Raw genomic sequence first — 9698 nt, 5'->3', positions numbered from 1 at the left:
CTTGAGGCCAAGAGGGGTTAAAGTGAAATGCCTCTCACTGCAAACTTGGTGAAATGGAGTGTTAACTTAGGATTTTTTTTTTTTTTCCCTGAGAGGCTTACAGAATCTTAGCTCCCCCACCAGAGATTGAACCCTGGGCCCATGCAGTGAAAGCATCGAGTTCTAACCACTGGACCACCAGGGAATTCCCTAGCCCAGAATTTGGACAGAAGTGTCAGACATGTTCCGTTTTTTCCAGCCAGAGCTCCAAGTCTTGAATTACTAGAGAAAACTTAGGGAGTCTCTGAGATTGTGGAAACCAACCCTCATTTCTCTTCATATCAGCTTGATGTAGCAGCCCATTCTCTCTTCTCTGTATTTGCACTCTCCCTCCTTTATGGCATCCCCTTCCTGACATTTGTTGATGTTCAGTCACTAAGTCGTGTCTGACTCTTTGTGACCCCATGGACTGCAGCACACTAGATGTCCCTGTCCTTCACCAACTCCCGGAGTCTGCTCAAACTCATGTCCATTGAGTCGATGATGCCATCCAGCCATCTTATCCTCTGTTGCCCCCTTCTTCTGCCCTCAATCTTTCCCAGAATTTGGGTCTTTTCCAATGAGTCGGCTCTTCTCATAAGCTGGCCATAGTATCAGAGCTTCAGCTTCAGCATCAGTCCTTCCAATGAATATTTAGGGTTGATTGGTTTGATCTCCTTGCTGTCCAAGGGACTATCAAGATTCTTCTCCAACACCATTTAACCATGTTTAATTATTTCATTTAAAACAATCCTTTTTAAAAAACAGGGTATAGTTCTCTACAATGTTGTGTTAGTTTCTTCTGTACAAAGACGTGAATCAGCTCTATATACATATACCCCTCCCGTTGAACTTCCCTCATCCCCCACCCCCTGCCCCATCCCATCCATCCACACCTCCACAGAGCAGCGAGCTGAGCTCCCTGTGCAATACAGCAAGTTCCCACTAACTGTCTGTTTTATACATGGCAGTGTACATACACCAATCCCAATTTTCCAATTCATCCCCGGACTGCCTCATGTCCACAAAGCCATTCCCTACATCTAGGTCTCTATTCCTGCCCTGCAAACTGGTTCATCTGGACCATTTAGGGACCAATCATTTGGTCTTTGGGCTTCCCAAGTGGCCCAGTGGTAAAAGAATCCACCTGCTAACAAAGGAAATGGCAAAGTAATGTCTCTGCTTTTTAATATGCTGTCTAGGTTGATCATAACTTTCCTTCCAAGGAGCAAGCGTCTTTTAATTTCATGGCTGCAATCACCATCCACAGTGATTCTGGAGCCCAGAAAAATAAAGTCAGCCACTCTTTCCACTGTTTCCCCATCTATTTACCATGAAGTGATGGGACCGGATGCTGTGATCTTAGTTTTTTGAATGTTGAGCTTTAAGCCAACTTTTTCACTCTCCTCTTTCACTTTCATCAAGAGGCTCTTTAGTTCTTCTTCACTTTCTTTCATAAGGCTGTGTCATCTGCACATCTGAGGTTATTGATATTTCTCCCAGCAATCTTGATTCCAGCTTGTGTTTCCTCCAGCCCAGCATTTCTCATGATGTACTCTTTACTTTTCATTTACTCCTCAGCTCCTTCCAATCTGACTTCAAGAATCACTCTTCTGTGATACTGTTCTCATTAAAGATGCCAGTAGCATTTGCCAAATCCACTCTTTGGTTCATCTCATTTGATCTCTCTGTTACAGTTGATCTACCTTCATGAAACTCTCCTCCTCTGGTTTCTGGGAGAACATCCTATCTTCCTATAGTTGTTCCTTCTCAGTGTGCTTCCCCACAGTTATCTGCTTATTAAGTCCCCTCTCATGCTGCATATTCCCTTGTGGGCACACTCCTCCAGGTGTCTGGCTTCAGCTTTCCCTATGGGTTGATCATTTTCAGATTTGTTTTCAATCCAGACCTTTTTCTGATCTCCAGACCCACATATCCAGTTGTCTTCATTTAGATACTCCATAACCATCTCAACAAATCCAAAATCAAACTGATTTTCCCCATACCTGCTCTTCTTTAGTCCATCTGAATGCACCAAATTTCATTCACAGCCAACTCACAAACCCAGGAACCATTATAGATTTCTCCTTTCCTGACTCTCCCCACCAACTAATTTTCAAGATCCATAGATTCTGTGTGCATGCATGCTAAGTTCCTTCAGTTATATCTGACTCTTCGCGACCCTATAGACTAGCCTGCCGGGCTCCTCTGTCCGTGGGATTCTCCTGGCAAGAATACTGGAGTGGGTTGCCTCCAGGAGAAGCAATGCTCTCCTCCAGGGGATCTTCCTGAGCCAGGGATAGAACCTTTGTCTCTTACATCTCCTGCATTGGCAGGCAGGTTCTTTACCACTAGTGCCATCTGGGAAGCCCACAGTTTCTAACCCCTAAATATCTTATATTGCTCTCATAATTTGATTTTCCTTTCCCACTGCTCTAAATCAGATAATATATTAATAAAATTGTTTTGAAGTGTTTTTCTAACAACTACTCAAGATAAAAATGGAACTCCTGGGACTTCAGTGGTCCAGTGGTTAAGAACCCACCTGCCAATGTAGGGGACACAGATTTGATCCCTGCTCCAGGAAGATCCCACATGCAGTGGAGCAACAAAGCCTGCATGCTGCTCTGCAGCCCGTGCTCTGCAACAAGAGAAGCCACTGCAGTGAGAAGCCCGCCCACCTCAGTGAAGAGTAGCCTTCACTCACCACAACTAGAGAAAGCTTGGGTGTAGTAAGAAAGACCCAGCAGTCAAAAATGAATAAATTAAAAACTGAACTCCTTAGTTTGGCACTTACTATTGACTCCCACCTACCTAGCCACTTTTTTTTTTTTTTTTTTCCCTATTGCCCTCTTGAACTTTGTGCTGTAAGAATATTTAACTTCTGGGACTTCCTTGGTGGTCCAGTGATTAAGAACCTGCCTGCCAGTGCAGGCAACATGGGTTTGATCCCTGGTCTGGGAACTAAGATCCATATGCCATGGGGCAACTAAGTCTGTGGGCCACAACTACTGAGTCCACTCGCTCTAGAGCCTGTGCTCTGCAACAAGAGAAGCCACTGCAATGAGAAGCCCACACACCACAGCTAGAGAGTAGCCCCTGCTCGCCACAACCAGAAAAAGCCTTCATGCGGCAATGAATACCCAGTGCAGCCACCCCCCCAAATATACAATAAAATAAATTTTAAAAATTAAAAAAAAGAGTAATTCCTGTGTAGTTTTGGGCACAAATCATACTTTCAGTGTCTGTGCCATTCTCTCCTCCTGGAATGCATTATCTGCATGAGCAGCCCCCCTCATGCTCCTCTTGCGCTGAGTACCTATGTTTTCCCCCTAGAATCTTCTGTGGCATCGCATGCAGCTTCATGTGCTCCATTACAGCAATTACTGAATTTTAATCACGTAAGTTCCTTAAGGACAGTGACTGCTTTTGATCTTAGGAAAACGAGTGGATAGCAAAGTACATGTTATAAAGTAGAATGTCAACAAATAGTTGTTGACTATTTTGGAACTAGCTTTTTTTTTTTTTTTTTTGGCTGAGCAGTGCATGGCTTTCAGGATCTTAGTTCCTTGACCAAGGACTGAATCCAGACCATGGCAATGAAAGCGCCAAGTCCTAACCACGGGACTGCCAGGGAATTCTTTGTTTATAATTTAGATAAGCTGCAGGAAAGTATAAATACTAGAGCCAATACTCATGACCCCACAGCTCAGAATTTCACATTTGAAATTCATTAAAACTAGTTTTTTGTGTCATTATCCAGTGTCCAGATGCTTTCATCCAGATATATAATGTTTTAGCATAATACAGTATTTTCAAGGTTCATCCATTTTGTAGCATGTACCAGTACTCTCCTTTTTGTGGATGAAAAAAGAATTTAATTCACTCACCAGTGATGGACATTTAGATTGTTTATATTTTGGGGCTATTATGAATAATGCTACTGTGAACACTTCTATACAAGTTTTTAAGTGAAGATTTTTTAAAATCTCTTTTTAATTGGAGGAAAATTGCTTAACAGTTGTATTGGTTTCTGTCATATGAAAAGCAAATCAGTTGTGAAGGTATTTTTAAAAATATTTTTAGAGCACTTTCAGTTTTATAACAAAATTGAGAGGAAAGTACGGAGATTTTCCATATATTCCCTGCCTGCACATATGCATTACCTCTTCCTCAGTATCATCACTCACCAGCATGGTACATTTTTCATCAAGGATGAACCTACATTGATATAGTATAATCATCCAAGTCCATGCCTTATCACTCTTGGTGTGCATCTTACAGGTTTGGGCAAAAGTATATATATAAATATATTTGGCATCACCGACTTGATGGACATGAGTTTGAGCAAGCTTTGGGAGTTGGTAATGGACAGGGAAGCCTGGCGTGCTGCAGTCCATGGGGTCGCAAAGAGTCAGACACGACTGAGTGACTGAACTGATAATGATATATATCCATCACTTTAATATCATAGAGTATTTTTTAAAAATATTTATTTATTGGGGCTTCTCTGATAGCTCAGTTGGTAAAGAATCTGCCTGCAATGCAGGTGACCCCAGTTTGATTCCTGGGTCAAGAAGATCCACTGGAGAAAGGATAGGCTACCCACTCTAGTATTCTTGGGCTTCCCTTGTGGCTCAGCTGGTAAAGAATCCACCTGCAATGCAGGCAGACCTGGGCTCGATCCCTGGGTGGAGAAAAGGATACCCATTCCAGTATTCTAGCCTGGAGAATTCGCACAGAGTCAGATATGACTGAGCAAATTTCACTTTTCACTTTCTTTCATTTATTTACTTGGCTGCTCTGGGGCTTAGTTGTGGGATCTTTAGTTGTGGCATGTGGGATGCAGTTCCCCAATCAGGGATCGAACCTGGGCCCCCTGAATTGGGAGCTCAGAGTCTTAGCCACTGGACTACCAGGGATGTCCCATCATAGAGTGTTTTTAATGCCATAAAAATCGTCTCTGAGAGACTTCCCTGGTGGTTCAGTGCTTAAGACTCCACCTTCCAGTGTAGCAGGTATGGGTTCAATCCCTGGTCAGGGAGCTAAGATCCCACATGACTCGTGGCCAAAATGAAACAAAAAACCAGAAGAAAAATTCTCTCTGCTCTGCCTACTCATCTCCGAATTCATCCCACCCAACCCTGACAACGAATCTTTTTATTGTCTCCATTGTTTTACCTTTCCAAGAATGTCATATAGTTGGGATTATACAGTATGTCACCTTTTCAGATTGGCTTTCTGCACTTAATAATAAGCATTTAATGTTCCTCCATGTCCTCTCATGTCTTAATAGCTCACTCCTTTTTAGAACTGAATAATGTTCCATTGTCTAGAGGTACTGCAATTTATTTATTCACTTATCTATCAAGGATGGCCTTCCAAGTTTTGACAATTTTGATTCCAATTTCTCCACATCCTTGCTAACACCTGTTATTTTCCATTTTTAAAAAGTATAGCCATTGTAGTGGATATTTGGTGGTATCCTGTTGTTTTGATTTGCATTTCTTTAAAGACTCATGATGTTAAGCATCTTTTCTTGTGGATATTAGCCATTTGCATTTCTTGTTTGGGGAAATGTCATTTCAAATCCTTAGCCTATTTTTAATTTGGGTTATTTGTCTTTTTATTCAATTCTAACTGTTCTTTATATATTCTAGATATTATACCCTCACTATATAGATGACTTGCAAATATTTCCTCCCATTCTGTGGGCTGTCTTTTTATTTTTTTGATAGTGTCCTGTCCATTGAGTTGGTGATGCCATCCAACCATCTCATCCTCTGTCATCCCCTTCTCCTTCTGCCCTCAATGTTTCCCAGCATCAGGGTCTTTTCCAGTGAGTCAGCTCTTTGCATCAGATAGCCAAAATACTGGAGCTTCACCTCTAGCATCAGTCCTTCCAGTGAATATTCAGGGTCGCTTTTCTTTAGGATTGACTGGTTTGATCTCCTTGCTGTCCAAGGGAGTTTCATGAGTCTTCTCCAACACCACAGTTCAAAAGCATCAATTCTTCAGCACTCAGCCTACTTTATGGTCCAACTCTCACATCCATACATGACTACTGGAAAAACCATAGTTTTGACTATATGGACCTTTGTCAGCAAAGTGATGTCTCTTTTTAATATGCTGTCTAGGTTGGTCATAGCTTTTCTTCCAAGGAGCAAGCCTCCCTTCCATTAGGAAGCTTGCACAAGCTCTTATCCTCATCTATCAGAGACCAAACAGAAGAAGCAAGTACTACAATCCCACAGCCTCCAGAATGAAAACCACAACCACAGAAAGCTAACCAAAATGATCACATGGATCACAATGAAGCTATAAGCTATGCAGTGCAGGGCCACCCAAGACGGACAGGTCATGGTGGAGAAGTCTGACAAAACGTGGTCCACTGGAAAAGGGAATGGCAAACCACTCCAGTATTCTTGCCTCAAGAACCCATGAACAGTTCATCTTGTAGCTTTGGATTAATATTATACTCAGTCTTTTCTTCTTGCACATCATTGTCTGAGTTGAGTTTTCTCAGACTAGTTCTTTGCAAGAGGTTCCTGGGTATGTTGAAGGAGTCAGAGCAGAGTTCCAAGTCAGCTGGTTTTCATAACATTAAAGCTTACTTCTTGGGAGTTGCCTGGTGGCCTAGTGGTTAAGATTTCAGGCTTCAATCCCTGGTCGCACATGCATGCATGCTTGTTAAGTTGCTTGTCATTTCTGGCTCTTTGAGAACCCATGGACTGTAACCCACCGGGCTCCTCTGTCTGTGGGATTCTCCAGGCAAGAATACTTGAGTGGGTTGCAGTGCCCTCCTCCAGGAGATCTTTCCAACCCTGGGATCAAACCCGAGTCTCTTACGTCTCCTGCATTGCAGGTGGATTCTTTACCACTGAACCACCAGGAAAACCCCCACAGCACAGCCAAAACAAACAAAAACAAAACCGAAACTAAAGCTCCCTTCTTGTCTCCCATCATAAACATGACTTTTATAAAGGATTGAGCAGCCCTCCTTGCTCTGTTTCCCAGTTTCTTGCAGCCATAGTTACAAGTAGGAGGACGCTAATGGTGAGACCCTCACCTTTGGGAAATGCAATTTTCCTCATATTTTTTACATCTGCCTCGCTTGTCCCTCTTAATGCTCAAATGTTCCTCCATAGTTTCTATTATTATTTTTTGAATTAATCGATTATTTCTTTTTGGCTGCCCTGGATCTTCATTTTTTCCCTCAGGCTTTTTCTAGTTGCGGTAAGAGGGGGCCACTCTTTAGTTGCAGTGGGTGGGCTTCTCATCGCAGTAGCTTCCCTTTTGCAGGGCACAGGCTGTAGGGCATGTGGGCTCAGCAGCTGTGGTGCACGGGCTTAGCTGCTCTATGGCATGTGAGATCTTCCAGGATCAGGGGTCGAACCCCTATCCCCTGTGTAGGCAGGTGGATTCTTAACCACTAGGGAAGTCCTCTTTTTTTTTCTTCATAGTTTCTTGTTTCCAGTTCCTATTTCATAATTGCCCCCAATTTCAGCTGCTTTTCTCAGTCCTTACATGTAACTTATTCTCTTCCAATTAGACTCATCTCCTAGTTTTGCTGAATGTGGAGTTTGCAAAGATCTTTTCATTCTTTTTCTTGTTCTTAGATTATTTTCAGAATAGAAGACCATGGTAATAATGATACTTTAAAGCTTCCATGCTTTTAAATATTAGATTTGTTTCTTACTAACAGCATACTGTATTCATTTTTTAAAAAATCTAATCTGAAAGTTTGTCTTTTAAAAAATTTATTTATTTTTAATTGGAGGATAGTTGCCTTACCATGTTATGTTGATTTCTGCCATATATCAAAATGAATCAATCATAGGTATACATATGTCCCCTCCCTCTTGAACTTCCCTCCCACCTTCCACTCCACCCCACCCTTCTAGATTGTCACAGAGCATGGGGTTGAGTTCCCTGTGTCCTACAGCAAAAAAAAAAAAAAGAAATCTGTTTTACATATGATAATGTAAAGGTTTCAATGCTACTCTCTCCATTCTTCCCACCCTCTCCTTCCCCCACTGTGTCCACAAGTCTATTCTCCTTGTCTGTGTCTCTACTGCTCCCTTACAAATAGGCTCATCAGTACCATTTCCCTAGATTCCATATATATGCATTAATATACAATATTTGTTTGAAAATTTCTCTTTTACCTAAAGAGTTTAGTCTGTACTTATTATGATAATAACATATTTAGATTTGTTTCTATCACCTTATTTCTATTTACATGACCTCTTTTTCCCTTCTTATGTTTTGTCTTGTATTTCCCCTATTGGATTGATTTATATTTCTTTTATTTCCTATCCCCTTCCCCTGGTTAAATCATACAGTCTATTTGCTTCTTTGTTTTTGGTGGTTTCCTTAGATTTTTTAATATATACCTATAACATAATATTAAATATGGCTTTCAATGTTCTGGGAATTTCATTTGAGAACAGAAGATGTCAGATAACCTATGCAGAGCATGCTAAGACCTTGTAAAGGAGATTTTTGTTACCTTTGTAGCTCATTACCCTCTCAGATGCAGATTTTAAATAATTTCTTTAGAGAGAATTATTCATATGCTCTGTGGTATTTCTCCTTCCTTCTCTTCTTTGGGAGATATGTGTCAGAGAATTATTTGGAGACTTGATGATACCCATTCAGTTATCTCCTGAATTTGGAGGTGTGTACATTCTCAACTCATGCATGGAAAAAAGATTTAAAGGTGTGTAAGCTTTCATGAAGCTGGTCATAAGCCAGCTCTGTCTGTGGAAGTATTACTCTCCAAGGTAATGGAGGAGTCTCAGTTCTGGGTCCCTAGCTCTCTTTTCTATTTATTTATCTATTTAGTTTGTCTGTGCTGGGTCTTTGTTGCTGCACACTGGCTTTCTCTAATCATGGCGAACGGGCGCTAATCTTCATTGAGGCGTACAGGCTTCTCATTGCGGTGACTTCTCTTATTGCAGAGCATGGGCTCTAGGCACACAGGCTTCAGTAGTTGCATCTTGTGGGCTTAGTTGTGGGATCGAACCTGTGTCCCCTACATTGGGCAGACTGATTCTTAACCACTGGACCACCAGCAAAGCCCCGGGTTCTTCTCTCTCATGGCCCAAGTCCTTTCTCCTCTCTTAGCCAAGGCAGTACTATCCAAATTCCCAGCCATTAGGGTCAATTTTTTTTTAATTTTTCATAATATCACAAGTTTATTAATTTTATATATTATTAAAGGAAGAACAATGTGAAAATAAAACCTAAATCAACACAAAACTCATTTTTACAATATAATCTCTATGCAATTTATCATTCATCTAACACATGATATCTCCTACACTGTCTATTTCTCAACACATGCAAAGTCAGAAATATATAACAAATCATCTAAGCACTTCCCGGTCTTATAGTAATTCATAGAGAATATAACTATGTAGTTACACTCACAAAATCTGACTTTTTGTAAGCCACGAAGAGATGTTTTTGGCCTGACCATCAGTTGTTAGGAAGCTATTATAGTGTTCCTAGCAAATAACATTTTGGTCTTACAGTAATGCATGACATGGATATTGAAAAGAGAGCTCAGGCTAAAAGCATTTCTGTGGTTAAGAAAAAAGTTAGAGATCAATTGAATACAATAGTAGTCAACTATTTTTTTCCCAACAACTAATTTTCATTTAATACTTGCTAGC

The sequence above is a fragment of the Cervus elaphus genome, chromosome 4 (assembly GCF_910594005.1).
Source record: "Cervus elaphus chromosome 4, mCerEla1.1, whole genome shotgun sequence".
NCBI classification, from domain to species: Eukaryota; Metazoa; Chordata; class Mammalia; order Artiodactyla; family Cervidae; genus Cervus; species Cervus elaphus.
This window is presented reverse-complemented; position numbering follows the sequence as displayed.